The sequence below is a fragment of the Bombina bombina genome, chromosome 7 (assembly GCF_027579735.1).
Source record: "Bombina bombina isolate aBomBom1 chromosome 7, aBomBom1.pri, whole genome shotgun sequence".
Classification (NCBI taxonomy): Eukaryota; Metazoa; Chordata; class Amphibia; order Anura; family Bombinatoridae; genus Bombina; species Bombina bombina.
In genome coordinates, this window is record NC_069505.1 from 374,809,128 (window position 1) to 374,827,758 (window position 18,631).

Below are 18,631 nucleotides of genomic sequence, written 5' to 3' on the forward strand. Positions count from 1 at the left end.
TTACAGTTAAATAAAGCTCAAATTAAAAAAACAGCCAGGTACAAAACTGAAATTGTACTAGCAACAATTGGTTTAACACTAGAAAACTATTCAGCCAAAAATGTCACACTCAATATCTTTTTTATGTGGAATCTGAAAATGGCAACCCATGATTGAAAAGGAACGCCCAACGTGGGGCTCAAACCCACGACCCTGAGATTAAGAGTCTCATGCTCTACTGACTGAGCTATCCGGGCAACTGCTTTGGGAACTTTGCTAACGGTTTCCAGGTCAATTAGTAATAATTTTCTACAAGTATAACATACTTAAAGACGGAAGCAACAAAGAGCGGCAAAATAGACGCATGGCATTGGTGGTTCAGTGGTAGAATTCTCACCTGCCACGCGGGAGGCCCGGGTTCGATTCCCGGCTAATGCATGTACAGTGTTTTAAAAATTCTCTGAACATTACTGTCGTGAGTGAGCTCGTCTCAGGTGCAGTAATAAAGAGGTCCAGACCAGATATTTATCAAACAAGGGCTCACCTCAGGAGAGGTAATCTTTATTACACTGTTGCAACAGTGTCCCAGCACAAAAAAACAGTAACGCAAGACTAACACAATTTCATATACATGCATTTTTATACTATTACAGTAACTTACAAAGCAGAGAGCTAATTGGCTGATAATGATTGGCCAATAAATCTCACGTGATTAGTGGTTACTAGGAAAGGGAAAAAAAAACAGGTCCTCTATGTTAAAATTTGGGAGATATGTTTTCTTGGAATGTGACCAGAGGCTAGTTGGCTAATTGGATTGAGAAGTTGATACTGTACAGAGAAGCCTTGGATTTTACCTTGAGTTTCAGATTTTTAGAAAACAATGTATGGGAGAAGCCATAACTTTAAGATGTACTGATACATACTTATTAGGCTAAAAGCAAGTTGTTAAAGATACATCACTTATTAGGTCAGGAGTGAATTGCTGGAAAATACAGAAGTAATATATCTGCAGTTTCAGAGAAGAGTTTAGAAAAGAAAAGGAAAAGTTTGGTTAAACATATAAAATAATGAAAATAGAATAAGCAGCTCATAACATTCCCCCCTTTGATCGCAAACTTCAAAGTGCCGCGATCACAAAAAATAAATGCGACTCATGGCGGTTTGACAATCACAATGCTATTAGTACATGGGTGCTCGCATCCAAGATGGTTCACAGGACTACAAGAGGATAAGCAAAAACAAGGTAGGAGTGAAGTTATTAGGTAGTAGGCAATTCCGCTATTGCCGGACGCTAGTCGCCATCGGGTGGAGTAGACAACTACCTAAACATTCCTATGCTGTATATGTGTGTGTGGCATGACATATGTGTGTGGCATAACATAGTGCAGAAACATCCCCTCCCAGATTTATTAACAAAAATTAACAATCCCCATCATTCTTGCAGAGTTGATGGTGAATAGTGGGTTGTCAGGCAGTATCATGGCATGTTTGGGAGGTGAAGGAATTCAAGGTAGATGATGGTCCATGGTCTCTCCATGGCCAGTTTCCCAATGTAGGAAAGTTCTAGATGATCCTAGGGACGTAGTGCATCCTGCATAGGGATAAGACAGGGAAATTTAGGGCACAGCTGGTGGTTAGGCAATAACATTGTAAGGTCAAGAGGTCAGAAGAGATATAGAGCAGGAGAGAAGTAGGTGAACTCAGAAGAAATCAGGGTCAAGAGAGATCTCAACATGGTGGGGAGATTCAAAATGGATAGAGGTAAACAAGTATTTGGGAGAAGAATGAGACACAGTGAAAACATTCTTGCATGTAGAGATTAGACCAGGTACACATTTTATACAGCAACACATCAGTATAAGGCATACTATAATAACAATGCCATACAGAAAAAGGGAGTGTAACCATCCCAAATTAGGTAGCCAATCAAAGAGATGGTTAAAAATACCTCCAAGGCCAAATTTGTCATCAATCACATCTTGGACATCCTGGGATAGGGACCTAATAACTGTGAGATGGTGACTCAAATTAAGTGATTGATCAGTAACATAGGTACAACATTCTTTGCTCACAAGACTACACCCCCCCTCCCCTCCCCTCCTATCAAGGGCCATCCTATTCTGCAATGCTAGTTGTCTAAGCTGCTTCAACTCTTGGGCCACACTCTGAACAACTCCTGCACTCTCATTCATGAAGGTCTGTAGTATCACAGATAACATGATGATGTCCTGATGATTCAGGTAGACACCAACGGCCGGGAGGATAGCTCAACCAGTTGAATCTCCAGCATACTGTTGGACAAGGGGGGGCAGCGAGCTTCCAGATCCACGTTTATTGAGAATTGGGCCCAAGGGCAGCGTGGGGACAACACGGATGGCTGGGGTTACCACACCCAGGAAGCAGATGGCTGTATAGTTACCAGGGAGGACTGACACCGCTGTCTGTCCACATATCCAATACAACCCAGGAGGTGGTCTGCTGAGGAAAGATTGTACAAGGGATGGGGAAACAAAAGTACAATTGGGGCCCTGGAGGAAACAAAAAAGTGCAGTGAGATTATGATTCACAGTTAGGATCATACCAGAGGAATTTACTAGCCGGAAATGAGTGCCATTACTGCAGATTACATAGTCACATAGGGAGGCACCCAACCGCACCGTACCTTGGCCAATTTCCCTGCAGATAGTACCATATGAGGTGCCTCCCAAAGAGATACAATTACCTGATACGTTGAACAATGGTGTACCTGGAGGAATAAAAGTAGACAAATCAAAGGTAAACAAATCAACATTAATACCCATAAGAGGAATGCCCCTCTTATGATGAGTGGGAATGCGAGCACAAATATAACAATTGCCCTCGGTGCGATTGGCTATAGTTTGGAGTAGGACAATGTGTGAGTTTAGTCCCCATTCACCTAAAGAATAGTTCTCTGTGGACAATTGGGCATTAGGTAAATTATCATTACGGGGAATAGAATAATGGGGGTAAGAAGGGGTTGTGGCAAAGGTAGTTATATGGGAACACCAAGCAAGGAGGGGTAACTTTTGTTTCTCAGCTACCCACTCCATAATTTTCAAAGCACATTCAGTAGTGGGGCTATGCAAATAGACTGGATAACAAAACCCTTTTATTGTGAACTTTGAGTATAATTACTTGTCGGGCAGCTAGTAGTAGGAGGAAAAACTGCCACAGATACAAGGTTACCAGAACAAGAGTATTTAGTAAAGGGGTTAGGACAAACACACTGACCAGAAGACACATATTGGGAAATAGAGTAAGAGAGCATGGTCAAAAGTGTGACACAAAACAAAGGAGACATATTGAGGAATGTTACTCAAGATATCAACAGAGGAGTGAGACAATGAAAATAAGAGTAAGGAAGACAAATCTTTCAGTTTCACTCATTCAGATAGTGGGATTTTACTATTTCTGGTTAGTCTGAGTTTCAAACCAGGAAGGGTCTGAATTAATCACTCGTCGTCATGGGTCTTGGTTACCCCTTCTTCAGAGGCCTTGGTTGCCCCAGCTTCTTCTTTCTTTGCTACGTTGCAGGCTGCTTCTTTTTCTGGGCTGTATCTTTTACACATGGAGTAGTGGATCCAAGAGTCGACCTTGGCAACTTTAATAGTTGTTGGAGTAGTCAGCAAAACCAGTAAGGACCTTTCCAGAGAGGCTGCAGTGGCTTTTTTGATAGGTCTGGACTATAATGAAGTCACCTGACTGGAAGAGATGTGCAGTCATGTCCAATGGCAAAGACTGAGAGAGAGAGACATGTCTGTGGAGAGAATGTCTGCAGTTGCAAAAGATAAGCAGTTAGTTATACATCACCTACTGCAAGGTCAGGCAGGTGTAAGGTGTTGGCACTATACAAAGGAGGTGGCCTACCAAACAACAGTTCATATGGTGAGAGCTTGAGGGTCCCCCTATGGTTTGTGCGAGTTCCAAACAGTGCCAGGGGCAAAAAGCATCTACCCATTTAAGGCTTGCTTGAGAACAAATTTTAGCAATAGTCTGTTTTAGGGTCTGGTTCTTTCTTTCCACTTGGCCTGAGCTTTTCTGGATGACAAGGGGTATGGAGATGCCAAGTAAAGCCTAAGGCTAATGTCAGTTGGTGAATAATATTACTTGTGAAATGTCTTCCTCTGTTAGATTCAATTACTCTGGGAGGCCAAACCTGGGTATGAGTTCTTTTAGCATTCACTTGGCAACTTCTTGGACTTTCACAGTTCTTGTAGGAAAGGCCTCGACCCATCCAGTTAGTTGGTCCACTATCACAAGTAAATGTTTGAAACCCCTACAGGGAGGTATGTCAGAAAAGTCAATTTGTAAACATTCAAAAGTTTGAAATGCCCATGGGTGTCCGCCTGGTGGGCCTTTAGGTTCCCCCCTTGGATTGAATTGAGCACGTCTCACAATTCAATACAACCCATTTTGCAGCTTTATGGGGGGGGGGGCAAACCACTGTCTGTTAAGGGTTTCAGCAAGTTGTGTGGTACCTCAGTGTGTTTGGTTATGCAGAAAGGATAGCATATGAGAGAGGTGCGGTTGAGGTAGAGCAGGGCATCCATCTGGAGTGGACCAGATACCAAAAGAGTCATAGGTAAGACCAAGAACAGTCCAGAGGTGAACAGTTTGTTCAGGAAGAGAAGTGTAAAGAGAAGACAATGTAGTGTCAAGAGGGTGAGGTTTGTGAGTGGGGGTGAGAGAAGGATAAATAGCAGAGAAGCTGCATGCTAAGCAATTTGATCAGCATAACTATTACAAAGGGAAATGGGTTCCTGTGAGTGGGTGTGTGCTTTGCAATGCATGACAGAGATGGAAGTGGGTAAATGGATTCAGTCAAGGAGTGCAGAAACTTGTGGTGCATTGGCAATTTGGGTACCAGCAGAAGTTAGAAAACCCCTTAATTTCCATAATTGACCAGTGGCATATACAATCCCTAAAGCATATTTACTATCAGTGTAAATGTTTACTGACCTGTCCGTTGAGAGCTGACAAGCAAGTGTGAGTGCATGTAGCTCAGCCGCTTGGGCACTGTAGTGAGATGGGAGGGGCTCGGCCTCTATAACAGAATCTGTCATGACTGCACCAGAAACATTCACCATCCTCAAACTTCCATCACAGAACAGTGTCCAATCCAGGTTAGGTAGAGGCACATCAGAGAGGTCATCCCTTGGTTTCGAGGAAAAGAGAGATACAGATAAACAGTCATAGTGTGGGGTACTATCATCAGGCAGAGGTAACAAAGTTGCTGGGTTGAGAGAGGTACAGTGGATGATAGTGATATTAGAAGGTACAAGAAGCAATGTCTCATACCTAGTGAGACGTTGGTTTAAAAAAATGTTGTGTATTTGTCTGATTGAGTAAGAGGTGTACTGCGTGTGGAATATAAATGTGTAAAGAATGTCCCTGTACAAGCTCCATTCCTCTATTTTGGCATTTGAAATAGCTGATTTAGCCTGTGGTATACCCACCTATAGTCAAAGTTTTATACTGGAGTTTCATCTATCAATCAGCCTAAGTAAACAAGCCAGCATAAGAAACCACACTCACAGTGCGGTGCAGGATAGTTAAAGGGACAGTTTACCCAAATTAAAAATAATTTTTAATTGAAACTGCTGACATAGTTAAATATACTATTGCTGAGCATACAATAAACTTCATTTTCTTTCTCTGTAAATATTTTTTGAAATCTCAGATTTTATATCAGTTTGCCTATACCCCTTTAAATATTTTTTTTTCTTTCCCTGCCTTCTGTGCATAGCACTTGCTCCACCCCCTGACTCCGTGTTGAGCAGTGAGCAGTTTTTTCTTAGAGCTTGAATACATTCAGGTCAGTGATATCTCTCAGTTTGCAACTTAAAAAAAACAACAACAAAAAACGTTTGCAACATGCAATTCCACTCCTGTATTAGAACAGACTTTTACACAGACCTGTATGTATTCAACTCAGAAGTCAAATCCACATCGGCATGAAGCCTCAATCAGCTGGAAAGCAAATGTAACTCTTTTTTTTTCCCACTGCTAGTCTCACAGATTTTATATTATCTATATATACAAGGAAAAGTCTGCACAAGGTGATTATGTAACCAAACTATTGTAAAACAAACTAAAGTAAAAATATAGAAAATCATCCAGGTCTTATGCAATTATTATGCTCCCGGAGACAGTTAAATGTAAAGTGTGGGGAGTGATATTTTAATTTATTTTGTTAGCTGCTGATTGAGTGTGCACATTGGAGGTTTACTGTCTTTAGCATATCATTTACTAAAGCACTTTGATTGGCCATGGGGCGGGGTAATAGAGCATTGTAGCATTGCCCTTTTATCAGGGCATTCCAGGGACATTTAGCTGAACTGCAAAGAAGAAGATAAAAAATTAAAAAAAAATAATATATTTTACAAACTACTACATTTTATGTATTATCTTCTTTTCTTGTTAATCCAGTGTTATTGCTACTCATGAACCCCTTTCCCATGAGTGAACTGGTCCTTTAAGTAATAAAATTACAATTTTCCATTGCTCTGTGCTTAGGCACTGAGCTCCAGTTTTACAGACAAATATAAGATAACGAACACAATGGGATATGCTTATTATCTGAAATTCAACCCATTGCAATAACTGTGTTTTAAAAAACACAAAACCAGCTACTTTATATTTACAAATAAACTTGCAAATGCAATTTCTCCTACATTTTATACTATGCAGCTTGTATAAAAAGTCATTGAAAATACATTAATATAAAAACAATTTTACAGTGTACTGTCCCCATAAGGGCTGACCATTTATCATATTACATATTCAACGTTATTGTCTTATTTACCATCAAAACTCCACCTCCCCACTGCTTCACAACCTGCGTATACTTAAATATTTATTGCAAAAGAAACAGACCCAAATACATACATCTAATGACACACAGTCCATAATACAGCAAAGAAGCAGAACTCCAATGGCAAACAAGACACGTTTTTTTTGTTTTTGTTTTTTTTTTCTTGCAAATACAACATACTTAACCCATCATATACCAGAAAATCTCTCATATTTACTAGAGCGTGACAAATATCACACACACCATCGCACTTTCAAAGTCCTTAGTTACTTCACTTGCATATATTTTATATGCCTCAAACAGATGGAAACACATTAAATCTCTTATCAGCCCATGCATAAAACAAATATCACTTAAAACTAAAAAAAAATGCTATTATTGGCACACAAAATTAAGAACATACATATGACTTTAAAACCAAGTTACAGCAATAACAAGCAAATCATTACATCGTCAAATTTCTTAGCTAAGAATCCCTGATACACACAGCTCTAGCCTGCATCAGACATCAAGGCCAGCTTTCTTTTGCAGCGATTGTACACAAAATTCATATCAACTCGCATACCTCAAATATTTCACTCCTAGCATTTATTCTAAAGCAATGTTAACATACATGAAACTTTTAGTAATACAGAAAACACATTTTCATTTGGGTTTTGACGTCTGCAACCCTACTATTCTCAAAAAGATAATAGTAATCCATCTGGTCAGGGCATATATCGACCAGAAGATTGCGGAGGGCAATTAATTTAGAGAGCTCAAAGGACCCAAATCTCGGCCACCTTAATTCAGGAACAAGGCTGAGAGTATAGGAAACTCAGAGCTCTGTGCACAAAGTATAAAGTCTATTTTTTTTATAACCAAGCAGTACTGAGTTTTCCCTAATTTGCATATACTTTAGCAAGGGGAGAGTCTTTGTCTACTTTAGACAACCGGGATCCCATTATTATATCTCTGTTCCTTAAAGTGAATGTAAATTTTGATGACAAAGTGCCCAGTCTACAAAAATTCGACCAAAAACAGGGGCCATTTAACCCATCAAAATCCACACCTCACTTTAATCCCTAATCAAGTCCCTGCAGTTACCGGACGGACACTTCCTCAACGTCCCTGCCTAGCGGGAGAGATTAGCACTGTAGTCAATCAAGTCCCTGCAGTTACCGGATGGACACTACCTCAACGTCCCTGCTTAGCGGGAGAGATTAGCACTATAGTCTCAAGTCACAATGTGTCTTGGATCACTATTTCTGCCTCTGTAAAATCCCTACCACCTGAAACTTTATTTTATAGTGGGCTGGCACCCTAATGGTGTTTAACTGCCAGACAGATGTCCCACTGAATTTAATAGTGATCCAGTATATAAAACAAAAACAGGGTAAAAGACCCACAACATATATTACACGTACATGAACACAAAAGACAAGAAGACACTCACAGACTGGTCCAAGGGGTAGATTGTGTCCATTGTTTGTGGTCTGTTCCTCAGGACGTACTCCCTTATGCCCCCCGGGACTCCCTGGCCAACAAGACAAAACCTCCCACAGGTAAGCTATAGACCTGAATCAGATGGGTGCACGCAGATGTTGGTTCCCAGCCAGGGAGGCACGGAAAGGTCGACCTGAAGCACGTCCCACCAGAGTCGCCAAGTTACTGTCATGAGTGAGCTCGTCTCAGGTGCAGTAATAAAGAGGTCCAGACCACATATTTATCAAACAAGGGCTCACCTCAGGAGAGGTAATCTTTATTACACTGTTGCAACAGTGTCCCAGCACAAAAAACAGTAACGCAAGACTAACACATTTTCATATACATGCATTTTTATACTATTACAGTAACTTACAAAGCAGAGAGCTAATTGGCTGATAATGATTGGCCAATAAATCTCACGTGATTAGTGGTTACTAGGAAAGGGAAAAAAAACAGGTCCTCTATGTTAAAATTTGGGAGATATGTTTTCTTGGAATGTGACCAGAGGCTAGTTGGCTAATTGGATTGAGAAGTTGATACTGTACAGAGAAGCCTTGGATTTTACCTTGAGTTTCAGATATTTAGAAAACAATGTATGGGAGAAGCCATAACTTTAAGATGTACTGATACATACTTATTAGGCTAAAAGCAAGTTGTTAAAGATACATCACTTATTAGGTCAGGAGTGAATTGCTGGAAAATACAGAAGTAATATATCTGCAGTTTCAGAGAAGAGTTCAGAAAAGAAAAGGAAAAGTTTGGTTAAACATATAAAATAATGAAAATAGAATAAGCAGCTCATAACATTCAAGTGCTTATTCCCACCTTTTTTTAAAATGAATACAACCTTCTTTACAACTCTGAATTTGCACATATCGAACAAAACTATAAACAAGTCTAACATACTTTTAGCAGGGAGCAGCAAAGAGCGGCAAAACAGAAATAAGGCATTGGTGGTTCAGTGGTAGAATTCTCGCCTGCCACGCGTGAGTCCTGGGTTCGATTCCCGGCCAATGCATATGCAATGTTTTTAAAATTCTCTGCACATTACTAAGTGCTTATTCCCACCTTACTTTGAAAGAAATACAACCTTCTTTACAACTACAAATTTGCACATATCAAACAAAACCATAGGACAAATGATAGCCAAAAGTTTTGAAAACATTACAGTTAAACAAAGCTCAAATTAAAAAAACAGCCAGGTACAAAACTGAAATTGTACTAGCAACAATTGGTTTAACACTAGAAAACTATTCAGCCAAAAATGTCACACTCAATATCTTTTTTATGTGGATACAAATATCAAAGAGTTCATTTGTTGCACCAACATCAATTGATTCCCAATAATTTTATGTATTTCAATATGGAGAGAGAGAGAGAGAGACAGACAGAGAGAGAACAGTTTAGAAATGAAAAAATGAAGAATCATACTTTTGTTTTCCTATTTTTTAGGGCTTCTATCATATGTCTGAATTAGATATCATTGTCAATTTAATAAATAATCTAGTAAATTCATGATAAAAGATTCAGGAGGTTTAGGAAAACTCTTTCTAAATTATATTCAGGAAATTAAAAGTGCATTATCTCGTAATTCTGATCAAGATTGTTTTTTCCAAGCCTGATGTAGGCTTAGTACATTGGAGAAATGCAGAAGAGAGGAATAGGAAAATGGCAACCCATGATTGAAAAGGATCGCCCAGCGTGGGGCTCGAACCCACAACCCTGAGATTAAGAGTCTCATGCTCTATCGACTGAGCTAGCCGGGCAACTGTCTAGTACTGCTTTCTGGCATTTTCTGGCTAATGTAGTAATAACCTTCTACTATTTTGATATACTTTTAGACTGAAGCAGCATCTAAACTCACGCATGTCATTGGTGGTAGATTCTTGCTTCCCTCCTAGGAGGCCCCGATTCAATTCCTGGTCAACGCATGTGCTATGATTTTTTAAATGTTCTGCCTAGAACATAGAAATGTATCTGACCTTTCATGATTGAAAAGGAAAACCCAACGTGGGGCTCGAACCCACAACCCTGAGATTAAGAGCCTCATGTTCTACAGACTGAGCTAGCCAGGCAACTACTTTGGAAGATTTGCTAACGGTTTCCAGGTCAATTAGTAATAATTTTCTACAAGTATAACATACTTTTAGACGAAAGCAACAAAGAGCAGCGAAATAGATGCATGGCATTGGTGGTTCAGTGGTTCAGTGGTTCGATTCCCAGCCAATGCATGTACAGTGTTTTAAAAATTTTCTGCACATTACGAAGCGCTTACTCCCACCTTTTTTTAAAATGAATACAACCTTCTTTAGAACTCCGATTTTGCACATATCGAACAAAACTATAAACAAGTCTAACATACTTTTAGCAGGGAGCAGCAAAGAGCGGCAAAATAGAAATAAGGCGTTGGTGGTTCAGTGGTAGAATTTTCGCCCTGCCACGCGGGAGGCCCGGGTTCAATTCCCGGCCAATTCATGTGCAATGTTTTTAAAATTCTCTGCACATTACTAAGCGCTTATTCCCACCTTACTTTGAAAGAAATACAACCTTCTTTACAACTACAAATTTGCACATTTCAAACAAAACCATAGGACAAATGATAGCCAAAAGTTTTGAAAACATTACAGTTAAACAAAGCTCAAATTAAAAAAAACAGCCAGGTACAAAACTGAAATTGTACTAGCAACAATTGGTTTAACACTAGAAAACTATTCAGCCAAAAATGTCACACTCAATATCTTTTTATGTGGATACAAATATCAAAGAGTTCATTTGTTGCACCAACATCAATTGATTCCCAATAATTTTATGTATTTCAATATGGAGAGAGAGAGAGAGAGAACAGTTTAGAAATGAAAAAATGAAGAATCATACTTTTGTTTTCCTATTTTTTAGGGCTTCTATCATATGTCTGAATTAGATATCATTATCAGAGAGGAATAGGAAAATGGCAACCCATGGTTGAAAAGGTATACAGAAAGTGTTTGTAGTGAGACAGCAACCTCTTTGGTCTGCGCACGTAGGACAGGGACTCTACAACAATCCCTTAGATCCACAGCAATCAACAAATGTCCACAGCGCTTCTTAGGTTTACTCAAGATTCTTTATTAGTTACAAGGAATAAACAAACAGCCGCAAACATTGCAAATGAAGGCCGACTTTATTAAAAGTCAAGGTGAAGCCCAGGTACATACAAGCTCGGGAGGGAGCACAGAAAATGAAACGTCCGACGCGTTTCCTGCCCGGAGGCACTTCGTCAGGGACTTACAAACAGTAAAACACTTGGTTCTTTTAAACATGTATTACTTCCTGTTACGTACGCTCACCTGTGTTGCAGCTCACCTGTTGTCTTAGGTTAATCACATTCGGCTGTCTGCATTCCTGGTCTGATCGTATCCAGCCATTGCGGTCATGCGCAAACGGTGGCTCACAGTTTAATATGCATTTTTAGTATATGGATCTTGTATCCACAAGTACCGCTGTCAGTCCGTTAACTGTTTACGACAAGACCACAAGGCATCCGCTAATGATTGCATATTATCGCAAATACAACAGATAAGACAAATACGTAACAGTTCGTTACTAATAGATATGTACATTTTTAATATGGAACATCACACTAAATATATAAAAAAAAAAAAAAAATTTAAAATATAAAATTTGAACCAAAAAACTATTTCTTGCCTGACATCTAAGTCTATTCTCATGTTACTTGATAGTATTTCACAAACCTATTGAATCAAGCACTGAGAGGGAAAAGAAATTCCCAGGATCTAGAACTGAACCATATAATAATTATATATATATGTACGGATATTTAGATATCCAAAAATTCCCCTTTTATGAAACGTAACTACGAGTTGTGTATGCTTCTACCTAATTATAAGTATTTTATTTTATTTTACTTTACTAGGTTTCATTTGTTTTGTTTATCATTTCATGTCATAACATTCTACTTTGTATTCTAAATATTTCAAATATTTCAAAATATTTCAAAATATTTCAAAGGAAGTGGAGTTATTTGGTGTCCTAGTTGACTGGTTTAACTCAGTGTACCTGTATATGTATATAGTGTATTATGTATTATATATATTGTTATTCCAATCGTTGCTCCACCTAATACGCTACCCAAATATTATAAACTTAGATATAGATATGGGGCCTCTAATCTTAATTATAACATATTTCTTGACATTGTGTGAGCTACGTGTCTGTGTATGCTGATGTTTAATATAGTGACTGACTCTATTTAGAATCTAATTCCTTCTATACCCTAATCTTTGTGACTAAAAATGAAATAAAATTAATTAAAATTGATGAAAATTGTGAAAATTACTTAAGAGATTGTGACAACATTTGGTGATCTCGGTGCATAAAGTGTTGTTAAAAAATAAAAATGTATAATTTGACAATATCTTATTATCATTGTATTCACTATTGTTGTGTGTAGGTAACTTCTGTGATTCACGAACACTTACTGTACTAACTATAACAATTAGTGTGTGATTAATGTGTCTTTTAAAGCTGTGAACTAACAAATGAGTATGAATGTATATTAACTTTAACGTGACTAGACCACTCACTAATAGAATTATAATTAAGATTAAAGTCGATTAAGATTCCCTCATTAGAATTAATATTATAGTTAATAACTATCTTGTCATACCAAAGGGGTAATTGTTATATATATTGTGTACCTCCTATACATCAGTATCCTGCTTAAATATAGAAAATACTTCTCCTTATAAAACTATGTATGACTCATTATGAATATTCTTGGGTTGTGTATATATGCTAACTTCCTTTCTACAAAGTATAGTTATGGAGGGTCGTACTCTCAGGGGATTTAGAATTTGAAGACTCGGAACCAACAGATTGCTATACCAACATCTGCTGCAATCCCTATCCAGATGTTATGTGTGGGGGTTAATAGATCACATTTGCTATTTCTAAACTATGTTTATCTAGATACATTAGTCTACGAAGTATCTGAGATCTGTAATTTTATTTATTCCCAGTGGGACTCCTGTGGATAGGTTGAAGATCCAAAAGGCCTCTTTTCTGTTTAATGCAGCTACCCTGTCACCTCCTTTAACACTTTTGATCGCTTTGTCGATTCCTTGAAACCCTAACACTGTGCCTATATTAGTATCATTAATCGGTATTCCCATAGTATTGAAGTGTGTCACAAAATGTTTTGCTATCGGAGTTTTCGGAGGGTCTTGTTTAATAGATAACAAGTGTTCTCGGATTCGATCTTTGAGCAGTCTTGTGGTTCTACCCACATATTGTTTATTGCACAGATTACATGTGATAAGATAAACCACAAAATTAGAATGACAAGTCATTCTATATCTAATTTCAAAGGTTTTACCAGTGACAGTAGATTTGAAAGAATCACCTGTTATGACAAAATCACAACTTTTACATGGTATTCTTTTGCACTTGAAAAAACCAGTTTGACTTGGTAGCCATGTTGTTACCTCTTTCTTTGAGAAATCCCTCGTTAAATGATTACCAATTGTCTTAGCTCTTTTGCTGACACATCTGATTCCCTGTTTCCTTACCACCTCTTGGAGGAGAATATCTTTCTCCAAAACTGGTATATACTTTCTTATAATACGATTAATTTGCTCAAACTGCTTACTATAACTGGTGGTGAATGTAATAGGGCCTTCTGACCTATTGAGATTTTGTGCATTCCCTTTCCTACGATTCTTGTTACTGTCCCTCAATAGTTCTTCCCTACTCATTACTTCTACTGCTTTACTGGTTTGTGAGAGGATAGTTCTGTCATATCCTCTAATGACAAGACGTTCAGATAATGATGCAGCTTGTTCCTTATACACATCTAAATGGGTAAAATTTTGTCTAAGACGCATATATTGCCCCTTAGGGATAGCCCTCTTTAAATGGGCGGGATGATGGGAATCAGCCCGAAGTATGGTGTTCCCTGAGGTAGATTTCCTAAAAGTTGATGTGGTGATCTTTTGCAAGTCAAAATCTAATACCAATTCAATATCTAAAAATGATATACTAGTGTCTGACACAGTGTAAGTGAAATTTAAATTCTGATCATTATGGTTCAGATATGCCATGAACTCTTCAATTAATTCTACTCCCCCTCTCCAGATGATTATCAAGTCATCGATAAATCTGCGATACATTTTAATATTTGATTTAAAAGGGTTACCTTCACAGAAGATTTTTTCAAGTTCGTAATTTGTTAAGTATAGATTCGCATATGAGGGAGCGAATTTCGCTCCCATGGCTGTGCCTTGGTTTTGAACATAATATTCTCCTTCAAATGAGAAGCAATTGTGGGTTAATAAGAATCTCACCCCCTCACATACGAACTCTATAAATCTGCCATCAAAGTCTGTATATAGTTTTAACATTTGTTCCAAGGACTGTAGTCCCTGAGAGTGCGGGATGCACGAATACAGTGAGGCTACATCTACCGTTAGTAAGACGTCTCCCTCACTTATATCTATAGTGTCTAGTAATCGTAAAACATGTTTCGTGTCCCTCACATATGCAGGGGTAATCTGGACTATGGGTTGGAGTATAGTGTCAACATAGGCTCCCAGTCTCTCCCCCAGTGACCCAATTCCCGAAATAATTGGGCGTCCTGGGGGAGCAATCATAGACTTGTGTATTTTCGGCAGGTGTTTAAAAACTGGTGTCACTGGAAAGTCTACTTTCAAACTTTCTGCTGTATGTAGTGTAATGATACCTTTCCCTACATAGCATTTCAGAAACCTTTCTAAATCCTGAGTGAACTTCATCATTGGATTAAATGTGATTTTGCAATATGTTTCTACATCACTCAACTGTCTTAGTGCTTCCTGAGTGTATTGGGACCTATTTTGCACTACTACACTCCCTCCCTTGTCTGAATTCAATATGACCAACTTGTTGTTATTTTGCAATTTCTTTAATACCTTCTGTTCCTTTACTGTGAGGTTACTAATTGAAGATCCTCTTTTCTTACTGGACTCAGTGTTTACATCCTTAGCCAATAGGTAAAGATCTTGTTCTACTAGACCCTGAAATACATCTACCAAATCCCCTCTCATTTGTATCGGATAAAAATTCTTATTAGTGTTTTTATAGTTAATTTTAGGAATTTTGAGATCATTTATGTTGAATCGTGTACTCTCACTCTCTAATTTTAATAGGTCAACAGAATGACATTGATCAGAAAAATCAAAGAAGTCCATATTAATGTCCCCATTGCTAGCTCCCACTGGTTCATCAGTCATGCCAGTTCCATTGAATTCTTCTGTGGTATCATCGCCCGTCTCTTCTCCATCCTGGGTACTCATTAGGGAAAAATGTCTCTTTAAGGTAAGTTTGCGGGTGAACCTATTAAAGTCTATTAACGTTTGAAAAAGGTCAAAGTTCCTGCTTGGTGCAAATCCCAATCCTTTGGAAAGCACTGCTTCTTCTGCCTTGCTCAATACTGAAGATGATAGATTCACCACATTTAGATCTTCCATTACCTCTTTTCGACTTGTAATCTTCTCCTGATTAACCGGAGTAGTCAGACTTCTATTTTCCCTAATTATCATTGGTTGTTATTTTTTGTTACTGCTGTAACTTGCATTCTTATTTTTTACTTGTTTCCTGCTCGGGTTTCCTGCTCGTTTCATTTTCTGTGCTCCCTCCCGAGCTTGTATGTACCTGGGCTTCACCTTGACTTTTAATAAAGTCGGCCTTCATTTGCAATGTTTGCAGCTGTTTGTTTATTCCTTGTAACGGATCTTCTTATCAGTATTCAAGCTTTTCTCACAAGAGACTGAGGAGTGTCTCTTTTTCCGAACACAAGGAGCCTCAATATCCACGGAGAAACATACAACGGACATAAGGTATTTTCTTATCACTCATGAAGAGACATACAACGGACACCAGGTAATCTTTATATGCTTAGATACTGGTTTTTCACTGTCCATACTATTCATACCTTAAGTCAGGAGTGTAATGCTCTCTATTCAACAGTGGATCTTACATGAGCATATTTGCACTTTTTCTGTTACACAGTTTGGAGTATCACCTGCATCTGAACTATAAGTCATATAATTTGAAGTATTACCTGTATGAGTGCAATGCAATCGTAGAGTGTCTGAGTGCGACCAACAAAGTATTCTTTATTAGTTACCCAGATTAGTTACTCATGCTAAAGCATGAGTAAGGGTTGTCACTCGAAACGTCGCTTATCATTTGGATGTCTGGGTAACTAATAAAGAATCTTGAGTAAACCTAAGAAGCGCTGTGGACATTTGTTGATTGCCATGATTGAAAAGGAACACCCAACATGGGGCTCGAACCCACGACCCTGAGATTAAGAGTCTCATGCTCTACCGACTGAGCTAGCCGGGCAACTGTCTAGTTCTGCTTTCTGGCGTTTTCTGGCTAATGTAGTAATAACCTTCTACTATTTTGATATACTTTTAGACTGAAGCAGCATCTAAACTCACGCATGTCATTGGTGGCAGACTTCTCGCTTCCCTTCTAGGAAGCCCAGATTCAATTCCTGGTCAATGCATGCGCTATGATTTTTGAAATGTTCTGCCTAGAACATAGAAATGTATCTGACCTTTCATGATTGAAAAGGAACGCCCAACGTGGGGCTCAAAACCACGACCCTGAGATTAAGAGTCTCATGCTCTACCGACTGAGCTAGCCAGGGAACTACTTTGGGAGCTTTAAGAGCTTTGGGAGCTTTGGGAGCTTTGGGAACTTTGGGAACTTTGGGAACTTTGCTACTGGTTTCCAGGTCAATTAGTAATAATTTTCTACAAGTATAACATACTTTTAGACGGAAGCAACAAAGAGCGGCAAAATAGACACATGGCATTGGTGGTTCAGTGGTAGAATTCTCGCCTGCTATGCCGGAGGCCTTGGTTCGATTCCCAGCCAATGCATTTACAGTGTTTTAAAAATTCTCTGCACATTACGAAGTGCTTATTCCCACCATTTTTTTAAAATGAATACAACCTTCTTTACAACTCCGAATTTGCACATATCGAACAAAACTATAAACAAGTCTAACATACTTTCTCTTGTAAGGTGTATCCAGTCCACGGATCATCCATTACTTGTGGGATATTCTCATTCCCAACAGGAAGTTGCAAGAGGACACCCACAGCAGAGCTGTCTATATAGCTCCTTCCCTAACTGCCATATCCAGTCATTCTCTTGCAACTCTCAACAAGCATGGAGGTAGTAAGAGAGAAGTGGTGAAATGTAGCTGTTATTTTGCTTCAATCAAAAGTGTATTATTTTTAAATGGTACCGGAGTTGTACTATTTTGTTCCAGGCAGAAAAATAGAAGAATCTGCCTGTGATTTCTATGATCTTAGCAGGTTGTAACTAAGATCCATTGCTGTTCTCACACATGACTGAAGAGAGAGATAACTTCAGCGTGGGAATGGCGTGCAGGTTATCCTGCTATGAGGTATGTGCAGTTAAGATTTTTCTAGAAGATGTGAATGCTAGAAAATGCTGCTGATACCAAATTTATGTAAGGTAAGCCTGAATACAGTGATTTAATAGCGACTGGTATCATGCTTACTTTCTGAGGTAATACTCTTTTATATTTACAATATAAAACGTTTGCTGGCATGTTTAAAAGTTTTTATATATACTTTGGTGATAAAACTTTATAGGGGCCTAGTTTTTTCCACATGGCTGGCTTAAATTTGCCTAGAAACAGTTTCCTGAGGCTTTCCACTGTGTTACTATGAGTGGGAGGGGCCTAATTTAGCGCTTTTTTTGCACAGCAACTTTTACAGACTGAGACATCCAGCTTTCTCCAGGAGTCCCCTGAATGCTATAGGACATCTCTAAAGGGCTCTTAGGCTTTCCAAAATCGTTTGTTGAGGAAGGTAGGCCCACAGCATACCTCCCAACATTTCAAAATTCAAAAGAGGGACACCCCCCCCCCCCGCGGCAAAAAAATGGTGGGCGGGGCTTAAAAAATCATAAGACCAAAGTAATATAAATAAAATTCTAAATAAAGTCATAGATTTTAATACACTTAGGCAGCAAATCAAACACAATCTCAAACCACTGACATGGCTTTGTGAGCTATGTATTTTATTAGCCTTTGCAAAGATATATATTTTTTTAATTGGACATTTAATAATAAATTCTTTAAATCTGCTCTCTGCATTCCCCATTAATATTCTAAATTCTGGCCTTTAAAGTCAGCAAAAATGCACAGTAGCACACTACATAGCATACACTTACACATACATATACACACTACATAGCATTCACTTATACATGCCGATACACACACACACTACATAGTGCACATTTATACATGCAGATACACACACACAC

General features: G+C 38.6%; 9 non-coding genes across 9 annotated transcripts; 4 read left to right on the forward strand and 5 right to left on the reverse strand.

Moving 5' to 3' along the window:
• Window positions 1-163: 163 nt before the first annotated feature.
• TRNAK-CUU (transfer RNA lysine (anticodon CUU)) lies at window positions 164-236 on the reverse strand. Its single transcript has one exon. It is a non-coding gene; the product is annotated as a tRNA-Lys (tRNA).
• Window positions 237-346: 110 nt separating this feature from the next.
• Window positions 347-417, forward strand: TRNAG-GCC (transfer RNA glycine (anticodon GCC)). The gene has a single exon. It is a non-coding gene; the product is annotated as a tRNA-Gly (tRNA).
• An 8,811-nt stretch (window positions 418-9,228) lies between these two features.
• Window positions 9,229-9,299, forward strand: TRNAG-GCC (transfer RNA glycine (anticodon GCC)). Its single transcript has one exon. It is a non-coding gene; the product is annotated as a tRNA-Gly (tRNA).
• Window positions 9,300-9,974: 675 nt separating this feature from the next.
• On the reverse strand, window positions 9,975-10,047 carry TRNAK-CUU (transfer RNA lysine (anticodon CUU)). The gene has a single exon. It is a non-coding gene; the product is annotated as a tRNA-Lys (tRNA).
• A 236-nt stretch (window positions 10,048-10,283) lies between these two features.
• Window positions 10,284-10,356, reverse strand: TRNAK-CUU (transfer RNA lysine (anticodon CUU)). Its single transcript has one exon. It is a non-coding gene; the product is annotated as a tRNA-Lys (tRNA).
• Window positions 10,357-10,684: 328 nt separating this feature from the next.
• TRNAG-GCC (transfer RNA glycine (anticodon GCC)) lies at window positions 10,685-10,756 on the forward strand. Its single transcript has one exon. It is a non-coding gene; the product is annotated as a tRNA-Gly (tRNA).
• Window positions 10,757-16,590: 5,834 nt separating this feature from the next.
• On the reverse strand, window positions 16,591-16,663 carry TRNAK-CUU (transfer RNA lysine (anticodon CUU)). The gene has a single exon. It is a non-coding gene; the product is annotated as a tRNA-Lys (tRNA).
• A 237-nt stretch (window positions 16,664-16,900) lies between these two features.
• On the reverse strand, window positions 16,901-16,973 carry TRNAK-CUU (transfer RNA lysine (anticodon CUU)). Its single transcript has one exon. It is a non-coding gene; the product is annotated as a tRNA-Lys (tRNA).
• Window positions 16,974-17,137: 164 nt separating this feature from the next.
• On the forward strand, window positions 17,138-17,208 carry TRNAS-GCU (transfer RNA serine (anticodon GCU)). Its single transcript has one exon. It is a non-coding gene; the product is annotated as a tRNA-Ser (tRNA).
• Window positions 17,209-18,631: the final 1,423 nt, after the last annotated feature.